Genomic DNA, 20,379 nt, shown 5'->3' with positions numbered 1-20,379 from the left:
ATGAACTTAACCACTCGGCCACGGGGCCGGCCCTTGTAGCAACTTTTAAGACATGTTCATTCCTTGAAATGCTTTGTGGATTTAGGATGGTTGTATATTATGCATGGATACAAATGTGAACCTTTTTAGTTTTTTCAGTTCCCCAGATCCACCAGGAAAAAGATAAATTAAAACAACAATACGGGGATTCTTACCTTCCCCCAACTTCCTTATGTATGGACCCACACTAGCTAGTTCATGAATAATTCCACCCTCCCCGAAGACTATTTATCCTTAGATAGAACTGAGCAGTTGGTTTTCTTCCCCATGAATGTTAAGATCAACATCCAATCTTCAGACCTTTAGAAGCTCAGAAACATCTTCTCACTAGGTGAGAGAAAACCACCCCACCCCAGTGATACCAACACCCCCGATCAGAAGGGCGAAGAGCCCTCTTTTTGTACAGTGGCTTGGCCGTCTGGCCTCAAAACCTCCCCTCAGAAGTCTCTCCCAAAAGCCTCTGTTTTCTTGGTGGTCCACGGTCATTGTGTCATACCAGGCTGGTCCCTCTCAGATTCCAAAACCCCAGGAATACCTACATCAGAGAGGCACTCTGCAGTCTAGTGCACTTGTATATATTCCTAAACAAAAGGCAATTCTGAGCTTGGGCATTTCTTCAACTCTGAGTTATTTAGAACATAAAACCTAAAACCTATAAACATAAAAATCCATGTCTAATCCAGCAGAAAAGACTGATGAAAGACCTCTATTTAATCATGTCTGACAACAGATCTGCTTCGAACATTCTAATATTGTTCAGAGATACCTGTCACCAATCACAGCTGCCAGGTAAGGAGCACTTATGTGCTGGCATGCTAAACGTGTTGCTTCTGTTGCCTATAGGAATCCCATGAGAAGAGGGATTATTATTCTCATAGGGGAGGAAACCAAGTCTCAGTGAAATTAAGTAATTAGTGGAGCCACATCTCAAATGCTATTTTTTTCTGACTCCAAGGACAGTTCGCTACCGTTTGGGTGGATGGAAGTGAAGTGAGTGTGGAGTACGGCGACAATGAGCTTGAGGCGAATCAGCAGGCAGGAGTCTGTCTGCTAGTCTCATGTGACATTCCCAAGCCTGTCTTCGACCAAGCCAGAGCACACGGTCTCCCTCCTTAGAGTCTAAGTCCTTTCATGCTGCTGCTTGGTATTCATGAACCATTGTGAATAACGCAGGCAATGATGGGTCTAGAAATGAGAAGAACGAGAATGGAACATTTGGTGAACAATATGCAACATTTAATCAGCAATAGCAAGTATGACGTAAGTGTCATCTCCATTTTAAGGATAAGGAAACAGAAGCTCAGAGAGGTTAAATAAGAGCCCTGAAAATCGAACCAAGATCTGTGTGGCTCCAAAGCTCATGATGCTCCAATTGTCCGCACTGTTTCCCAGAGACTCAGATAAGCACAAGATTATAGAATCTTTGCTTTTGAAAGGAACTTAATAGTAAGACTAAACCTTGTCATGGGGGATATTTCTTTTTTCTTTTTCTTTGGCCTACACCAGCACTTCTCAAACTTGGACGTGTACGTGAATGACTTGTGAGGATCTCATTAAATTCTGATTCAGTACGTGCAGCCTGAGAGTGCATTTCTAACAAGCCCCCATGTGGTGCAGAGGCTACTGGCTCATGGATCACACATAATATGGACTCTTCATACCCTTAATAATCAATCAGGTTATTTCCAAATATTCAAGAGGCCCTGAGAGCGTGTTTAGCAGTTATCATTAAATACTGCAGAAAACCCACCATTTAAGCAACTGATTGGTTCACTGTTTAAAAAAAACAGTTACTAGGATTTAGCAACTGTGCCAGGCGGTAATAATTCAAAGATGAGTCAGACGTAGTTCTTGCCCTCATGGACCCCCAGTGCAGTGGGGAAGACAGACAGATACGTGGATAGTAACCTACAGGGAGATAATGGGAAAGGGAGCCCGGGGTGTGATGGGAGCTTGGCAGAGGGTGCTCACTCCAGAATGAGGTCACAGAAGGCTTCCAAGACAGAGGACACCCGTTAAAAGAAAAATTATTGATTGACACTTGTTAAAATGGTACAGAAGACTTGACTCAGGACTGTGGCGGTAGGTGTCAAGACTGCTGAGGTGTCAAGAGTGATTGGGCTCAACTCTGAGTACCAGGGAGATTTAGACACAATGAGCAGAGTGGGGGATGGGTAGTTGGAAATCCACTAGGAGGATACGTCAACAGAAGGGGAATTCTTGCTGAAGGCAAGTCAAGGACTGACTTATACATCAAAAGAGAGGGAGTGAAGAATTTGATCCAACATCAAGGTGATCAGCTATCATAGGTCAGGGGGAGGGTTCTTATGCAACTGACTTAGCAGGATTCTTTGCTAAGACTGGGCTGGGCTCCCAAAGACAGGATGAGGACCAAGTCGAAAAGAGGGCTCAGAGGAGCCTGTATAACGTTTGGTCAAGGAGAGGGTCTTTGTCACACCTGAAGAAGGACTTCATTGTCCTAAAGAACGAGGAGGCAAACCTGATTTAAGTGTCCCACCTCGCATGGAGAGGCCTGAAACTGCCCCATTTTTCTTGACCCTGATTCAGCCCTGACTTCCCCATGAATGGGTTAGGAGGTGACTTTATCCTGTGGACTCCAGGAGCCTGTACCTTCAGGATTAAATGTAGTTTGTGAATTTAGAACTATCCCTCCGACCTCAAACAAAACACTCCATCTCTCTGGAGCTCAGTTTCTAAGTCTATAATACGAGGCGGTTGATCTTCTGTGTCTCTAAACACAGATTCTGTTTTGTTTTTGATTTACCGATGATTTTAGGAAACCCTTGGGTAGTACTGGCTAGGCATCGGTCATAGTTCTAAGTGTTTTCCATTTAGTAAGTTCAATAGTGTCAACACAAATAATCCATCATCAATCTACAAATCAAAATCGGGGTGAGTTCATTATATGAGCCAGTCTGAGGACAATAGCCCAGGGGAAGCGACCTCCACCAGGGTAGGAGGCACTCCAGAGAATTGAGGTGAACAGCATGGTTATGTGCCATTTTGGAACAAGGAACAGACATCAAATAGGAAAGGAGCACCTTTTTTTCTCTTTTACCTCAGTCGCAAGATGTTTGGCTAGCACAGCAGGTCGGTGGTCACAAGACGGACACAGCAGGTCATTTGACCCTAGATTTTGGGAAGAAGTGCTTATTTTAAATAAATGCTGATGTCGGGTCAGGGGGAGGAGGCATTTTCCCCTATCTTTAAAGGCCACGTTCTTTGCTTTGGGACACTGTAAATGTTTGCAGCAGACGTAAAACGCATGCTCAACAGGCCACGTCAGGCCATTCTGGAAAAACAAGGTCAGGCCAAATTGGTTTTAAACCAAATGGCTTCCTCATATACCTCAATATATATTAACTTTTCTTATTGCTTTTCATTTATTCCATCAATAGTAAATTAGTTTAAGTAGGAACCTAAGGCAGGTACTATTACTACCTATCCTACAAAGGGGCAAATTGAGGCACAGAGAGGTTAAGTAATTTGTCCAAAGTCACACAGTGAGTAGCAGAGCTGGGATTTGGACCCAAGCAGGTTGACCCCAGAGTTCCCATTCTTAACCACCGTGCTCTGCTGCCTGCCTGAGGGGATGAAATAACAGATCCCTCACCGTGCGTTTAATCTCTTTGAGGGGGTGTATCTATTTTCTGTGCCTGTGCAACAAAATTCCACAAACTAGGTGACTTAAAACAACACACATGTATTACCTCATTGTTTCCATGGGTCAGGAGGCCAGATAGGAGTTGGCTGGGTCCTCTGATCAGGGTCTCACCAGGCCACAGTCAAGGTGTCAGCCATGCTGTGGGGCTCATCTGGAACTCAGGGTCCTCTCCCTGTTTGTTGGGAGGATTCAGTTCCTTGTGGTCGTGAGACTGAGAACCCCACTTTCTGGCTGGCTGTTGGCCCGTGGCCATTCTCAGCAACTAGAGCACACCCAGCCTTTTCTGCCAGGGGGTCCTCTCTGCAGCATGGCAGTTCACGACTTCAAACCCAGCAGGAGAAGCTCTCCCTCCAGCCTGCTTAGACAGTGTCTATTAGAAGGCAACATGATCGTGGGGTGATATCCCATCGTATTCCCACGTCCTGCCCACACTCAAGGGGAGGGGTCTATACAAGGCATGCGCGGTGGAAACTTCAGGGCCTCCTTAGAATTCCGCCTACCATAGCAAGGGACTTCTGATAGGAATCTGTGTCAAAGAAAGGATTTCTGTAGAGTGAGTCCTCTGCCCTTGAGAGAAGAAGAAATAATCGGTTATACTGAGAGGCACAGAATGCTGGGGGCACAGATGAGCATCACTTCAGGCTTCCTAAGGAGGTAACGCTTGAGTTTAACTTTGAGAGGTGGGGAGGACCAAAGGCCTGCCTCTGGAGGAACCAGTCCATGGGGAGGTGGGATGACATGAGCATCACCTAGTGTGCTCAGGAAGAGCAATGGCCAGGGGCCTCTCAAACCTGTGTCTCCTGGTTGCAGAACAACCACTGGTGACCCCAGCCATGACCGACTTCAGGCCTTAAACAGAAAAGAACGTGACTCTCCTGGCCATGTGCCCAGGAAGGGTTTGATGGAAGAAAAGCAGTGGGGAGAATTTCCAGAAGTTCTTTTAGAATGTCCCAGACCAGAGGCAGTGTGGCCTGGTCATCAGAGCTCTGTCCTTCAGGTCAGACCCACCTGAGCCCTTATCTCCACGGGACCGCTTAAGCACCAGGTGTTGGCGAGACGAGTTAGCATCTCTGCCCTGTGTTTACTCAACCGTAAAAAACTGTAAAAACCTCCTGCCTGTCTCTTAAGGTTTTTGTGAACATTAAAGGAGTTAACATGAGTGGATATCCGTGTCAATTTGAAGCATCAGTGCAAAGCATCGTTTGCTGAGAACTCTTCATGAATGTTTTCTTCCAGTTCTGCTTTCAGGCTTCACCGTGTAGGAAAAGGGAGCCAAGAGGTTAGTTATTATGAACATCCCTGAAACAGATATTCCTCTGGGGCATTTGTCCTGAGGAGCTGGGGCAAACGCCACAACCGGCCTCGTTGCTGGTTGCTGCACAGTTTAATTCTTTAGTGAAAGGACGAATCATTTTAGACGTGGCTAAAAGAAACCGAGGCTAAAAGAGAGTTAATTCCCAAATTCATGGCAAAGCAGTCACAGTCTTCTGATCCCAGGACTCGTTTCCTTCACACCTCAACACGCTGACAGGCCGTCGGAGGTATACTCACCTCATGGAAATTCTAGAATCAGCTACAGGGTTGAGTGTTTGTTTCGGTTTGAATGGTTTTTTTCTTCTTCTTTCATTTTGTTTTGTACTCTTGGCTTTGGGTCCTTTTTTCTTTCCCATACTTTTTATAAAAGAAATAATCTTATCACACACTTTCCTTCCAAGAGCCACTTTGGAAACCCAATTTGAATTTGGGGCACAGAAAAGTGGTCCCAATGCCTTGGGTCAGCAGTAGCACGAGATCGTCTAAGGAGAGAGCGTGGATAAAGAAGAGACAAGAGTCTGAGTGAGAACACCAGAGCACTTATGCAAGTCCCAGTTCTCATCGTTCTCTGGAAGTTTAAACATTGCAAGACTTCCATCAAGATAGAAGATAAAATCAAAGAAAAACTAGGAGAGTATCAGTTACAACACTGATGTGGAGAAGCCTCTGGTTGGCACAACCAAGTGATTACCGTCGCTCTCCTCTCTCCGGGCTAGACTGGGTGCCCCTTGAGAGAAAGGGCCACCACTGTGTCCCATCGCTGGCACATTGTCCAGCACAAAGGGGAGCTCCAAAAATTTACACGCTCACTGTAAATTACAAGATGTCGCAGAGACGGTACTGCTCTTTCTTTGGGTACTGCCAGGCTTCGGCGGTACTCGCTGTGGTCCCAACATGCACTGGACACTAACATTTCTTTTTGACAACACTGACATTTCTGAAAGGAGAAATCTACAGACATCTTTATTCCCCAGCAGTTCCTTCACCATCTTTTCTCTCATACCCTTGGGTTCACTCTCTTCCTGGGTGGGGCAGGGATGTTCCTTTTTCTTTAATTAAATGCAACAAACATTCAGTGAGAACCTTGTGTGCATGCTGGCTTCAGCCCCACAGGCATTGAAGGAGGACAGAAGACGCTCCCTGTTCAGTGCAGAAGATGAACAGAGAAACCATCAGGGTCATGTATGAGAGCAGAAATGAACACCAGGAATAGGACTGGCTCCAAGGGAGATGCTTCCTTCCTGTGATTGGCTGAATGGGATCATTTTTATATTGTAACCTGAGGGTGGTCCTGTGGAAGTTGTTTTCCTTTAGAAAGAAGTGATATCCCCAGCACCTAGCACTGTGCCCAGGACCTAGTAGACGCTCAATAAATACTTATTGCCTGGGGAGCAAGATATCAGAGTTGTCAAGAAATCAGACTCAAAAAAGTCCTCATTTTGAATCCTGGACGGGCTTCCTCCCTGCTGGTTGTTGCACCGCTCTGAGCTTCCATTTCCTCATTTGTAAGCCCACCTTCCAGGGCTAAGAAGTTTGCATGATATTGGACCTGGGACAGTAAATGCATGTGCACACACACACACACACACAGAGTTGCTTTCTTTTCCTTTCATCTTCCCTGTGGTTTTCCCTGCCCCTTTCACAGGTGTTTCCTCTACAGATCTTTGAGAGAAGGGAGAAAGAAAGGCCTTGAAGACTTCCTGGTGACTCTGAGAGCCACCAGCGGGTGAGATGGGAGGGAGAAAGGAAGGGTTGGGCAGTGAGAGGCCTGGGATGTAGGGGCAGGATATAAGGATACCAGGATGCAGAGAGGGGAGCACAGTATACACAGAGGAGGGAAACAGAGGGCGGCCCCCAATGCCTCTGCATTTTGAATTATAGTCCCTCCTGGTGTTACAACACTTTACACTTTACACTTCTCACATACATCATCCCATCTGCTTCACACAACAGTCCTGAGACCTCGGCAGCGTGTACACCTCCATCCTGATTTTACAAATGAGGAAGTGAAAGCTGAGTGTGGTTAACCAACTTGCCCCAGGTCACGCATAAGAAGCAGAATGAGCCGGAATCTAGGCCTGACTCCCAGTTCTGCACCATTGGGAGCACTCTTTGACAAGCCATCGGCAAGAGAGAGCAGCTAGAGAGAGCGCCGGGTCCAAGGAGTTCATCAGAAGCACATTCTCAGACCCTGTCAGTGTCTGCAAGGGGCTTGTGGAGGGGAAAATAGAAGGCTCTAGTTGGCTGGAGGCTAACAAATAAAGGAAGCAAAGGTTGAAAAGCTTGCAATAAATCATCTTCGGATTTTCTTCAAGATTCCTGGTTGACTGAACAATGAAACTGACAGGCAGAAAGCAGACGGCAGAGGAGGGTCTCAGATACTGAAGGGAGGAGGGAACTAACTTGTGTTAGGCAGCCACCGTGCACTAGGTCCTTGCTAGGTATATGACCTGCATTATCTAATTTAATCCTCAACCAACCCTGGGAGATAGATGCCGGGATCCTCATGTCTGGGCGTGGGGGACTAAGGGTCAAAGAGGTGATGCAAAAGACCCACAGGCTTGCAACTGGTAAGGATGCAACAGGGCAATCAATTTAGATCTGCCAGGCTCTGAAACCCATGCCTTTCCACTAGTGCATGCCCTGGGGAGGCCAGAGGGATTTCACGTGGGATTTCTCAGAAGGAAATGAAAGAAGAGAGTCTGAGGAAGATGTTTGAAAATGTAGGTTCTATATTATTTAGGTATGATGAGGCCAACAGATCAGGAGATGATTGTCATTGAAAAGATACTTGCTCACAGTTCCCAAGAGGAGGAGGCATGCCACCCCACGCAGCGCCACCTGGAGAAGCACCAGGATCAGTCAGGAGGCAGAGGAAGTGGGAGAAAAATGTGGACAAGAGCCTTTATTGTGGTTTCCAAGGGAAGGAACAGGTGAGGCATTGTAAGCAGGCTTAGGATTAGCTAGTTTGAATCATTTCAGTGGGCTCTGGAGTCAGAGTTGTCTATAATCGTCTGTACTTGGCCATGGGATGACCGGAGCAGGGGAATAGCAGTCCAGACTGTAGGAATTCCATAAAGGAGGTGGTAAGGATGTAAGCTTTGGATTGGTTGATTTGCATATGAAAGGCTAGCTCTGGGAGGGCCAAGAAATCCCCAGATATCAGAAACACATGGTTCTTACAGAAGAGCAACGTTCAACCAGCCAAACAGGTTGCATCACAAACCCTCCAAAGTGGCTACTAATGGTGCTCCTGGGTCTTCTCTATGTTCTGGAACCACAGAGTGGAACTTCATAACAGCAGGAGAAACCTCTCAATAGAATTACCATCATTTATAGAAGGCAGGATGGGCATTATTTTCAGCATCCAGACAGCAAGTAATTGCAGATCAAATGACCCAAGTGGATAAACTAATTAGCATTAAATGAGATTAATCAGAGTAAGCTCTGTTATTCCTGTATCAGGAACGTCAAGACATTGTTTGCCAAAATGAAGAATTGCATGTAAAGCATGTGTGTGTGTGTGTGTGTGTGTGTGTGTGTGTACAGTGTACACACAAATCAGGCTTGCAGAAAAACAAAAGGCATTTGAGGTGGCCAGGAAAATATGATGCGGCAATGGACTGAAGAATTGTTCTCCCAAGTTTATTTTTTGCCCTTTGAATGGTTCACGGATATAAATAGAAATTGAATCTGCCTCCTCTATGACTTATCCTTAACAGTATTTGTCAGTGCCAATAAAGGTAAGGAATGGAAATAGGAATCAGATAAACCTGTCAGCATTTCTTAGACTAAAGATAAAATTTCTTATCATGGCTTATAGGATGCTGTAGACTCTAAGTTCTACCTCCATTTCTAACCTCATCTCACACTGCACTCTACCCCACTGCCTACAATGGTCTTTGCTCCTTCATTCAGCTCTCTCTCAGTCATTCTTCAGTTCTGAGGTCTAGCACCTCTCCCTCAAGAAAGAATTCAGTGACCTCCCGGTCAGAGTCAACCCCCCAAACTATGCTCTCATGACACCAATTACCTCTTCTTCATAACACCTGTCACAGTTGACTTCCACATTTGCTTATGTAACAATTCGTTCAATGGCTACCTCTCTTATAAGGCTGTAAACTCTACAGGTAGGTAAAAACTAAAACTGTTTTTATTCACCAGGGTAGCTCAGGATCCTAATATATAGTAGATCCTAAATAGATATTTGTTAAATAATAATGAATGAACTTGGATTCTCTTCCCAGACCCATGTCTGCACAGCTTTTCCTTCTCAAGCAAGTCATTTTCCCTCCCTGAGCCTTTCTTTCTCCATCTATAAAATGGAAGAGTTGATTGCAATGATTTCTAAAGCCTGTCCTGTTTCTATGCTATTGAGAGCTGTTTAAAGGCTTTCTATGTTCTGTGGGGAGAAGTGTTATCTCCTAGGGAGGTCCCTTTCCTCATCATGGCAGGGACAAAAGGGCTTATTTAACATAGAGAAGGCTGGGAGGAGAGAGGTACTTGCAGTGTGAAAGAGAGTTCAGGGAAGTCCTCACTGATAAGGTGATATTCAAAAAGAGACTTGAAGGAAGTAAGAAAGTGAGACAGGGATATCTGGGAAAGAGCAGTCCAGGTAGAAAGAAACAGCTGATGAAAAGACCCTGAGGCAGGAGAATCCTCAGCAGGTTGAAGGGTTAGCAAGAAGGCAAGGATGGTTGGAGCAGAGTGGGCTGGGGAATGATGATAAGCAATGAGGACCAAGAAGAAAGGGTGGGAGGGGCAGACCACATAGGGCCTGGTAGGCCATTGTAAGACTATGGCTTTTATAGAGAGTGAGATGAGAAACCACTGGAGGGCTTTGAGCAAAGGAGTGACATAAACTTAGGACTTAACTGGTTTCCTGGATGACGGTGAAAAGATTAGCTCTTGTAGACAGCTTATATTTCCTAGAGGTGTAAATTCTCTGGAGTTCCATTTCCATAAATCCATGTTATGCCATAAAGATACTGCAATTACTGAAGAAAACAAAAAAACACAAGTGTATGCTTTTAAAAAAAATAGATGGCCTTGGAATTCCAACCACCTATTCCTTTACCTTCCTTTCCTTTGACCTCTGTGTGTATGGTTTATACAAACATGCACCAACTTTGGAGTAAACCTAAAACTTGAATGTAGTCTCTGAAACTTGCCATTTATGAGACTTCAAGCAAGTAATCACTTAAATGCCTGGGATCTTATGAGCAAAATGAACACAGAAATATACATTAATATATGCCACACTGGGCTTCTGGGAAGGTTAAATGAAAATGCACATGTAATATCCTTAGCATGGTACTTGGTGCATACTTGGCGCTCAAGAGATGCTCATTTCCTTTCCTCCTCTTCCTTTTGCATGGCTGGAACAATAATTAATATGGGAATGGGAGGCTGGGATTTGGGGCACATTAAGATCATGACAATATCGTCCGTTCGAACAGAACTTCATTATGTTTTCAAGCACCGTACCAGACACTTTTGTGAGCTATCCAGAAGAGACATAATTATCCCCATTTTATAGATGGCAAGAGTAAAATCCAGCAAGTTAGAGCAGCTTGTACAGAATCACAGAGCGAATCCATGGCAAAGTGGGCGTTGTGAGTTTCACACTCCTTGTGCCCATTTCTCTGTGTTCCTTCTCGCCACTTCAGTGTATGGCTTCAGTTCAATTGCACAGTCGACCAGTTTCAAAGAACAATGGGCTCTGTGAATGATTTAAATAACAAAGGCAGTCTCTATAGGCGTTATCCACACCATGCCGAAGAATCTCTTCTATTGTCCCCCAGAGGTGTAAAAACCACATTTGAAAGACTCAAGGAGCTCTGCAGCTTTAGGTGGACTAACTGCTGGAAGAATTGCAGATGCTAAGTTCTTGGCTTGCCTCGCTGATGGTCTCCGCTCAGCTGGTAGAGGAAGCAGCAAGAACTGCCATTCCGGACTGGATTCAGATCAATAAGGAACAACTGACTGCTTATCTGGAAATAACGATGAAATGAAAGAAACAGGTCAGCCTGGACCAGCAGAGAGTGAAGCGGGGAAGCCCCACCCCCGCCCCCACCTCCCCAGGCTCTAAACTTTGATAATGCAGATGTCGAACGTGAGAAAAAAATGGACAGGATCCCAGGAACTGACTCTTCAAAAAAGCAAAACACATAAGACAGAAGGACCCTAAAAATGAAATCTGACAATATAATTTAAAATATTCCAAGCCAGAGATGAAAGAAAGAGACACCTTAAGAAATTAATGTGGCTGCACACGTAGGGTCTTTGTCCTAGGTAGGGTCCTTTTGGGTGCAAGGAACAAATCACTTTGAATTAACTTGAAAAACTCAAATAAAGAGGAATACATTAAAAGGATTTTGGAATGAATCACAAAACCCAAGGGCAGCAAGCCTCTTTTGTGATTGTGACTATCAAACAATAAACTCAGATTTGTGAGACGTATTACATCGACTTATGTCTAGTTTTGATTCTCCCATTTTGCCAATATGGAGGGATATAAAATCTGGGTTACTTGGGGGCATCCTTGCCCACCTTTGTCCAGGCGAGCCCCCGAGAACAGAAGAGGCCTCTCCAGTCTTTTGTCAACAGTCCTCAGAGTTTCCACCCATTGTTCCATTTTTCCCATTGTCCTAGTTTGTACTTTGGATCTGTAAGCTCTGTTATTTTCTTGCAGAATCAGATAGGATTCACTTTGGCTGCATACAAAAATTAAAAGCAAAATAGCACGGGCTTAACGAAGATAGAAGTCTATTTCCCTTCTCATATAAAACAAAAAAATCCAGCCACTTTTTACATGGGTGGCCAGCTAAAATTTGGCATATTTTACTAAAAAGAAGAAAAGAATAGAAATTGGGAAACCCCAGTCTGTCCTCCCTGCCATCCTCTGGCATGGGGACGTCTGATGAAGCTTGGGAGCAGTGTTCCTCTGTCTCAGACTCTTGTGACAGCCCTCCCTCCCCTCCGAGGATCAGCTCTGTCCTCAGATACTGCTTCTGAACGTTGCATAAGCTGCTGCCCTTCCAGGCCATTCTAATCTCTACTCTCTACCTGCTCTGCTTCCTCCAGACACACTCCAAGTCCTTGGCGGCGTTCCTCTCTCCTTTCACCCTCTGGAACATGCAGTGCTGCTCTTCAATTAGTTTTGGGCTTTGGAAAAAAAACTAAGATAATAAAAATAACTTGCACGTATTAGTTCCTTTATGACTGGATGGTAATTGTTCCAAGGACTTTACATTTTTAGTTAATTTAATTATCACAATACTATGAGATAGGCAGTATTATCCCCATTTAACAGATGAGACAATAGGGTGATGAAGCCACTTGCCCAGGGTCTCACAGACCGGAAGTGACACGAGATTCTCCGAAAGCAGATGACCTGACTCGAGAACTGCCACTACCCACAGCCCCACAGTGCTTCTCTGTGTTGTTGCGGCTTTTGCTTTCTAACCTGTAACGTTTGAGAGTCAAGGGAATATCAATGCTCCAGCCACCTCCTCATAGTGGAAGTAGTGAGGAGCAGAGAATGCAATTGAAATTTCAAAGACTTATCCTTCCATAACTTATGAGGACCTGGTAAACCATCAGGGGCTCATCTCTTGGGCTTCACATCTCTATACGTCTTTCCATTCTCCTCTCTCACCATTTCATTGTGTGCAGTCCCACTATACTTCATTTCACTACTTCTGAGGTCCTAATCTCTCCATTCAAGTGGCCAACTGGGACTAAAACAGCAATTCAGTCTCAGCTCCAAACTGCGGCGAGAGTCTGACATTCCAGCTGTTCGTCCCTTGTCCAGTTGACTGTGGTCAAGGACGATAATGACCTCACACAAACCCCAAATCTAGCCGTGGGCTCTCAGAGAAAGGCCATGACCTCAAAATGTGTCTCCTAGGCTTTATTTTAAAATAGAAGCACATGTACAAAATACAGGAGAAGGGAATCGCAGCCAAACAACAACAAATTATTAAACCCAAAAGAATATGGCCAGGAAGAGGAGAGGCTGGCAAAGTCGTAAATAATGCTCCTAAGGAAACAAACATAGATAAAGACTCACTTCTTTGGGCAGATAGTAAAATGTTAACGCATGAAAGAGAGAATAGTAAATGACTCAATTCCTCCTTTGCTTTACTGCCAAGGGGAATAATTCCTAACAATAAATGGTGGGAAAGCTATCTTTAAGAGGATACTTCCCCGAAGATAAAAGATAATAAGAGAGAATTTAATATGCTTTAAATGCATTTAAATTCTCAGAACCAGAATAATTACATCTCAGGGCACAGAATGTATTAATAAAATGTTGATAGAGCTGATGTTTCTGCTCTTTAAGAAATGATGGAGAAGCGGGGCTGGCCCAGTGGTGTAGTGATTAAGTTTGCATGCACTGCTTCCGTAGCCCAGGGTTCACACGTTCGGATCCCGTTCACGGACTAGCACCACTCATCAAGCCATGCTGTGGTGGCGTACCACGAAAAATAGAGGAAGATGGGCACAGATGTTAGCTCAGTGACAATCTTCCTCTAGCAAAAAAAGAGGAAGATTAGCAACAGATGTTAGCTCAGGGCCAATCTTCCTCACAAAGAAAAAAAGAAAAAGAAAAAGAAATGACAGAGAAGGAAAGTTAGGCTGGAAGACTAGGGGAGGGTAAACATTGTTCTGTTTTACCAATGAGGTAAAAAGGAGGGATTCTAGAAATATATCCTAATGAGATTTAAATTAGAGCAAGAAAAAACTGAAAGGAATTATCATTTAAAAGAGAGCTTGTAAACATTTATAAAATGAAAAGATAATTAGGAGTTATCAAAGGCTTATTTTATTAATTAATTTATTCATTTGTCAAAATATTTATTGAGTATGCAATACATGGCAGACACAGAGATTATAAAAATATGTAAGATTCGGCTTTACCGTCAATCTAGGAGCATTAACAAATATTCAGAATAAACTAGCCTCACTTTCTTTTTCGATACTTTGACCAGTCTGGTAGAACTGGTCAAATTTAAATTTCAGCAAACTCTTTGAAATGGATTCCAGTAGCTTATGGACAAGATCGAGTAATGTGGCCTGGCTGGTAGTTGTTAAATGTTTTCATAACTGGGTAAATCACCAGAGACAGAGGTGGTTGACTAATTGTCAGTCTTATCATAGTTTGAGCTTCTTTGAGGTCCAAGCATATTGTTTCCCAGCTGGTGGGGGGAAGGAGTGAGCTGAAGGACCGTAGGCTCCTGTCACCGAGGTGGGACAGCACTGGAGGAAAGTAATGTGGCAATAGAGACTGGTGTTGGAATTTGAGCAGAGGTAAGTAATAGCACCCCCTTTTCCAGCACTTTGAGTTAGTTGAGAGATGTGTAAATACTAGGTGAAGGGAGAACCAAAATGCCACATTTATTACCAAGAAAAGTTGATATTGGTAAGTGTGACACATTTGCAGGCCGCCTGAATCCCTGATACTGACACCTAGAATTAGACAGATTCAGCCACCTTGTCACAGGCAGTGTTGGACGTGGGCCAGATTGCCCATGTGAGAGCCACCTCTGCTCCATGTTTGGCGTGGTCCAAGAGGAAACAAGAGAGAAAGGCACTGGGTTACTCATGCCCAGTTTCTTCTTCAAAAACCACAAATCTGATCAAGGAAGATAGTTAAGGCCAAGTGTGGGTTTCACTAGCTGAGCTACCTCCACATGGAAGGACCCATCAGGAGTAAGGAAGAAGTAGACCTTTCTTAACAATGAGCTCCGGAAGGAGCACATAGGCAGTTTATACTCAAGGGAACAAGTAGTCTATCATACTGCCAAAGATGGAGCGGTTGGCTCTAGGATATTCAATATGGTCAAGGACCCAGGTAGTGAGCAACAGTAAGCAATCAGATGGAGTCATGGGTCAAAAATCAAAGATGAGTTTCTAATCTTGAAAAAAAAAGAAATGGCAAAAATGAGCACTGATGTTAACTTAGTCAACAGTCTGTGATTCAGGGTAATTCCTTGTTCCAAGGGTGGGGCTTTCTGAAGAAACAGAAAGTCAGAATTTCTAGCACAGTGTGTCTTAATTTCTCAGCATTTGCAGACCACTTCATGGGGATTTGTGGCACACAAGGCACCAATTTTACGTTATCTATATCCATCTCGATAATGAATAGCTTGAGACAGATCTGAGTTCCAGAATCAATATATTTTTTTGCTCTTTATTCCTTCTAAATTGGAAGATTTTAATTCATTATTGTAAGGATATTTAGATAATTATGGATCTTCAAATAAAACGTTTACTCAGAAAGAATAGATTTATCACTGAGGATTGCTTTCCATGTTCCATTAGACATAAACACATCATATGCAAAGTTTTAACTTCGAACTAGTCTTTCAACTTAAAAGATGAATGCCAATTCATTCTTTGGTTGAATGTGTCTCTTGAAAATATTTCTACAAGGTTTGTGGAAGCATTTGGATGTGATTTTTTTCAAACATCATCAATAATATATCATCAGTTTCTCCCTCAGACAATGGAAGAAAATTATTAGCCATTATGATTGAAGAATTTCTTCACAGTTTGGTCTTAAGAAATTCTAATATCTTGTCCTGAACGTTAGAAATGATAATCCCTTAGCTCTGAAATGACAGATTATTGCAGATAATGACTCCAGTTTTGAAATACATCAGTCCATTCTACACAATTGAAGTAATCAAGTCACAAAGAAATGTTTTCTTTTTATCCTTAACTTAAAAAAATAAGGACATTTTGTTTTTTATCAAGCATGATGTGTCAGTATTGTTGAAAAAAATGGAGTTTTGTATTTGCCAATCATTTTTCCACACATCACGCTGAAAATATGCACATATATTGGCTATGATTCAATCACAGTAAACATTTCCAGTTCTTTTCAACCTTGGATCAAGATTGGGAGGCATATTGTTGCCTACTGATTAGTGTCTGTGAATAAAATATTCAAGAAAGTCTGTGTCCACTGTTGGTCTGGATGCCAGTGCATTTGGACAGTCTTCCTCATGGCTCACGAAAGTATTTTGATTTAAATGAAAAAAGTCTTCTGATGGCACAGGCTTCCAATGATAAAAAGTTGAAGACGTCTCTGTCATATATGCACTACACATATTCAAGGAGTTGATTCACACTCTGCATATCTGTGGTTTGATCTACATGTAAAGCAAAATTTATGCTGGAAATTCACACCTAGTAATTTCTCTTCACAATTTTTACCATTGATAGTATGTAACATCCAAAAGTGTCCTTTGATTAAAGAATTCTGCAAAATTTTCATTAACTTTCTGATTAGTTCAACAGGACTTTCAGCAATGGTGTGATTGGTACATATTTTGAATAATGCCTCTGGAGTTTTGAATTCTTTTCTACCTTCACTTATAAAATATAAACTTTACACAACCAGAAGGACCTACAACTAGAATATATAACTATGCACCAGGGAGGCTTTGGGGAGAGGAAGAAGAAGGAAAAAAAAGAGGAAGAAGATTGGCAACAGACGGTAGCTCAGGTGCCAATCTTTAAAAAATATATATATATATTTTAATAAAGATAAAATTTTATATAAACATAAAATTCACTTATATCATACTAGCAAGCATTATTTGGTGCAAGGACTGGGGGAAAAAACTTGACTGGATTACCAAAGAGGTCACTATTTTATTTGAAAATGGTTCATTTCTGTGGCTATCTGCCAGAATTTGCAAGGATTCAAAACTGACAGTTTCTTGGCAGGAGAAAAGCAAATAGATTGCAAGTTCAATAAAATACATTTTCAGATACTTATTATTATAGTTTATATTTATATTTTTTGGCTGAAGGTTTACTCTTCACTCTATGTTGTATAGAGACCTTTCCATAATTTATATTTATAATATTATTTTGTGTTTCTCTTCACTCTATATTGTATGGCGGTCTTTCCACAATTTACATTTATAATATCATTACTATTCTCATTACTTTTATGTTTCAAAGAAGTACTTTGAGTCAATGGTACATTTTTTAAAGGCCATTTTGGAACATAATGTACCATGGTAGCCTAACACTGAAAAATGAAAATTTAATAAATGTAAACAATCACCCCAAGGATGTAAATGATATAAAATGTTATATTATGGCCATGTGGTATGCATAAAACTTTTTAAGAATGTAGCGATTTTAAGCAACAATGAGATTTCTATACAAAGCGTAATTAATTATAATTAATTTGAAGAGTGTGAACAAAATAATTTCCTGGCTTTGATCTCTGACACTGTGGGCAGGGGGTGTACCCTCAGCACAGGGATGGGGATGACGGGATGGGAGAATAGGGAAGTCAGGACATGGAATGGGATGTGCTGTGACAGGAACAGGCATCCTGTCCTCTTAAGGATGCCCTCAGAATCGGGGCGGAAGGAAGGACCCAAATGTCATGACTAGACCACCAAGTCCTGGAGTCTGAGAGAACGATTTAATAATAAGCCCCACCTATGAAAAGGGAGGGAAGAAGGCTATTGAATCTTGCTTCACCCTGTATCTTCTCAGGAGCTCAAGACAGGTGAAAACTGCCAGTGGCTCTAGTTTCCTGAACGTGGACTCAGCAGAAGCAAAGGAAATAAAGTCAGGCCATTATCCTATTAGCAGAATCTCAGATGCACTCAGAAGGGAAACTGATCCAGTCTACTGGGAAAGAGCTCATGTGAAGGACAAAAGCAGGACTCAGTATTATCCTGAGAGACTCGAATGAAGTGTCCGAATCAACCAAGGAAAATTGTGTAGGGTCACATGAAAATGTGTGTATTTAGTCTCTAAAAATGAACTGCATAAGTGTGGATGGGAAGGAGACCTAAACTGACGGAATTCTTGAAAGAACAAAAGGGAAGATATTTGTAGGACCACAAATTCAGTGGCACCAATTCAGCATCTAAAATATTAACGAAACGGCAGGCTACACTAATCATCGTGTTCAGACATAAATATGTAACGAAGAAGTAATAATAATGGCTTATAATTTCACAATATACCGTTAGCAAAAGATTTTCACACTTTTTGTGTTTTCCCATTGCACTTTGCATAATTTAGTCCAAAATGGGATAGTTTTTGTGGTCATTTATTAAAAGATAATAGCACTTTAAGAGTTGTGTTCATGAGGTTGTCATAAAGAAATTAGATAAGATATGGGAAGTCAACACAGAGCCTGGTACACGGTGAGCAGCTTCATAAATGACAATAGAATCAAAAAAGAGTTGAATCCGTTGGAGTAAATGGGAGCAGGAGGATAATATTTACCTAAATTATTTTATCCAATTTAATCTTCCCTATAACCCCATAAGCTTGGTTCTACATTCTGCTCACTGGCTGACTGCTGCATATCCTCAAGGGCTTACTTTAAATGTCACTTCTTAGGGGAAGTCTTCACAGCTCTCACCCCAGTCCCCAAACAAGGTTAGATGATTCTGTTCGATGCTCCCCTTTAATTCTGTCATTTCTACCTCATGGCACTTATCTCAACTGCTTGTTAATGCTTATTTAATTATCTCTAGTCCCCACTGGATCCCTGCTTTACGAAGGTAGTGACTGTGTCTGTTCTGTTCAATCAGTGTTAGATCCCTAGTACCTTAGACAGTGCTTGGTTAAAAGAATAGAGCTTAGTAAAAATTGGTTAAATGAATGAATGAGTAAGACTGAGGTTCAGAGTGTTTGAGATGCTAAAAATCTCATAGTCTGCAAGTGGTAGGTGCCGAGGTCTATATCCCCCAAATTCCTATAGTGAATCCTAACGCCGGGTACCTCAGAATGTGACTATTTGGAAACAGGGTCATTGCAGGGGTAATTAGATAAGTTTAGATGAAGTCACACTGGAGTAGGACAGGCCCCTAATCCAATGTGACTGGTCTCCTTATAAATAGGGGCAGTTTGAACACAGAAATATGCACAAGGAGGACACCATGTGAAGATGAAGGCATGGATCAGTGTGATGCCTGCAATAAGGCAAGGAATGCCAAACATGGCCAGCGAACCACCAGAAGCTAGGAGAGAGGCATGGAACAGATTCTTCCTCACAGCCTCAGAAAGAAGTGACTCTGCCAACATCTCAGGCTTCTAGCCTCCAGAACTGGGCGACAATATATTTCTGTCGATGAGCCACTCGGTTTGCAGTACTGTGTTACGACAGCCCTAGCAACGTAATACATGTCCCTAGATTTTAGTTCTCAGTCTTGCTGATTGTTAAATCAGCTTATGTTGACTGAGCACCATCAAGGTGTTCCATACTATTTTAGGCCCTGTGGGGGAAAACATGAGAACTAAGGACTTCCCTCTCTGTGGAATGTATATATGAAAAAAAGGGAGAGAGAGACTTAGTTCTTTCAGTTCCCAGCAAGAGTTCTGAGATTATATCCATGTCAACCAAAATTATATAAGATTGCTTTAAAAAGTAGAGAGCCTAAATACTCATTTACTATGTGCAATCTATCTATCAATAGGCTAAGAATGTAGCAACCAGCCAACACATTTCTGTTTCAGTTTAAGAAATATACTTGGGAAGTGCAGTAAGAATAGAAGATTGATCAGTGCCTATGAACTGAATTTGGATAAGGGATATTTTTAACAAGTGCTGGGAGCAGAATGAGTCACCTGTCTCCACCACAGTACTTAACTGCCTCAAGGTCTTGGTGAGTCAGGATTCCCATCCCCTAGGAGTACACCATGGACATACTAACAGTGTGTACTTATTATTAATTCTTTTATTTACCTATTCGTTTCACAAATATTGATAGAGAACTTTGTGTGTGCCAGGCACTGTGCTAAATGCTGGAAATTCAAGAATGAGAAAGACCCACTCCCTGCCTTCAAGGGGCACAGTCTTGTAAGTGCTGCCATGAGGAATTGCAAGCTGTTGTTATCAGAGCTCAGAGAGTGGCCATCTAAACCAGGCTTGGAGAATCAGGGGAGATTTCACAGCTGACCGGATGCGGAGTGGGTGTGTCTGGGGGAACATATTGTTTCCGTTGGCAGTAATAGGATGTGCAAAGATCCAGATATGAGATAGAGCACATGTGTTCAAGGAACTACTGGTGGCTCATTACAGCTGAAGCAGGAGTATAAGACAGTGAGTTTAAGTGGTGAAGCTTAGGAGGTATGAAGGAGCTTGACCATGCAACGGCTTGTAGGCCAGGTGAAGCTTTTTAGGGACTTGGCAAGATGGCCGTTCTCATGATGTCAAGGCATCCTATGGAAGCTTGAAATGAGAATGCCTTGATGCCAAGACAGAGAGGTGATAATACTAAGCAGATGGTCTGAGCAGCACTCACTCAGGAAGAAGGAGGCAAGCCACAATCTTGGACATAAGTTAT

At 42.6% G+C, this 20,379-nt stretch overlaps 1 long non-coding RNA gene across 1 annotated transcript; it reads right to left on the bottom strand.

Moving 5' to 3' along the window:
• Positions 1–10,484: 10,484 nt before the first annotated feature.
• Positions 10,485–12,219, bottom strand: LOC111771048 (uncharacterized). The gene is made up of 3 exons (XR_002804659.2): positions 12,107–12,219; positions 11,591–11,754; positions 10,485–11,031 (listed from the first exon to the last, which is right to left on the bottom strand). It is a non-coding gene; the product is annotated as an uncharacterized lncRNA (long non-coding RNA).
• Positions 12,220–20,379: the final 8,160 nt, after the last annotated feature.

This window comes from Equus caballus, chromosome 28 (genome assembly GCF_041296265.1).
Source record: "Equus caballus isolate H_3958 breed thoroughbred chromosome 28, TB-T2T, whole genome shotgun sequence".
NCBI classification, from domain to species: domain Eukaryota; kingdom Metazoa; phylum Chordata; class Mammalia; order Perissodactyla; family Equidae; genus Equus; species Equus caballus.
The sequence above is the reverse complement of the archived record's forward strand: the minus strand, read 5'-3'. Positions and strand labels throughout refer to the sequence as shown.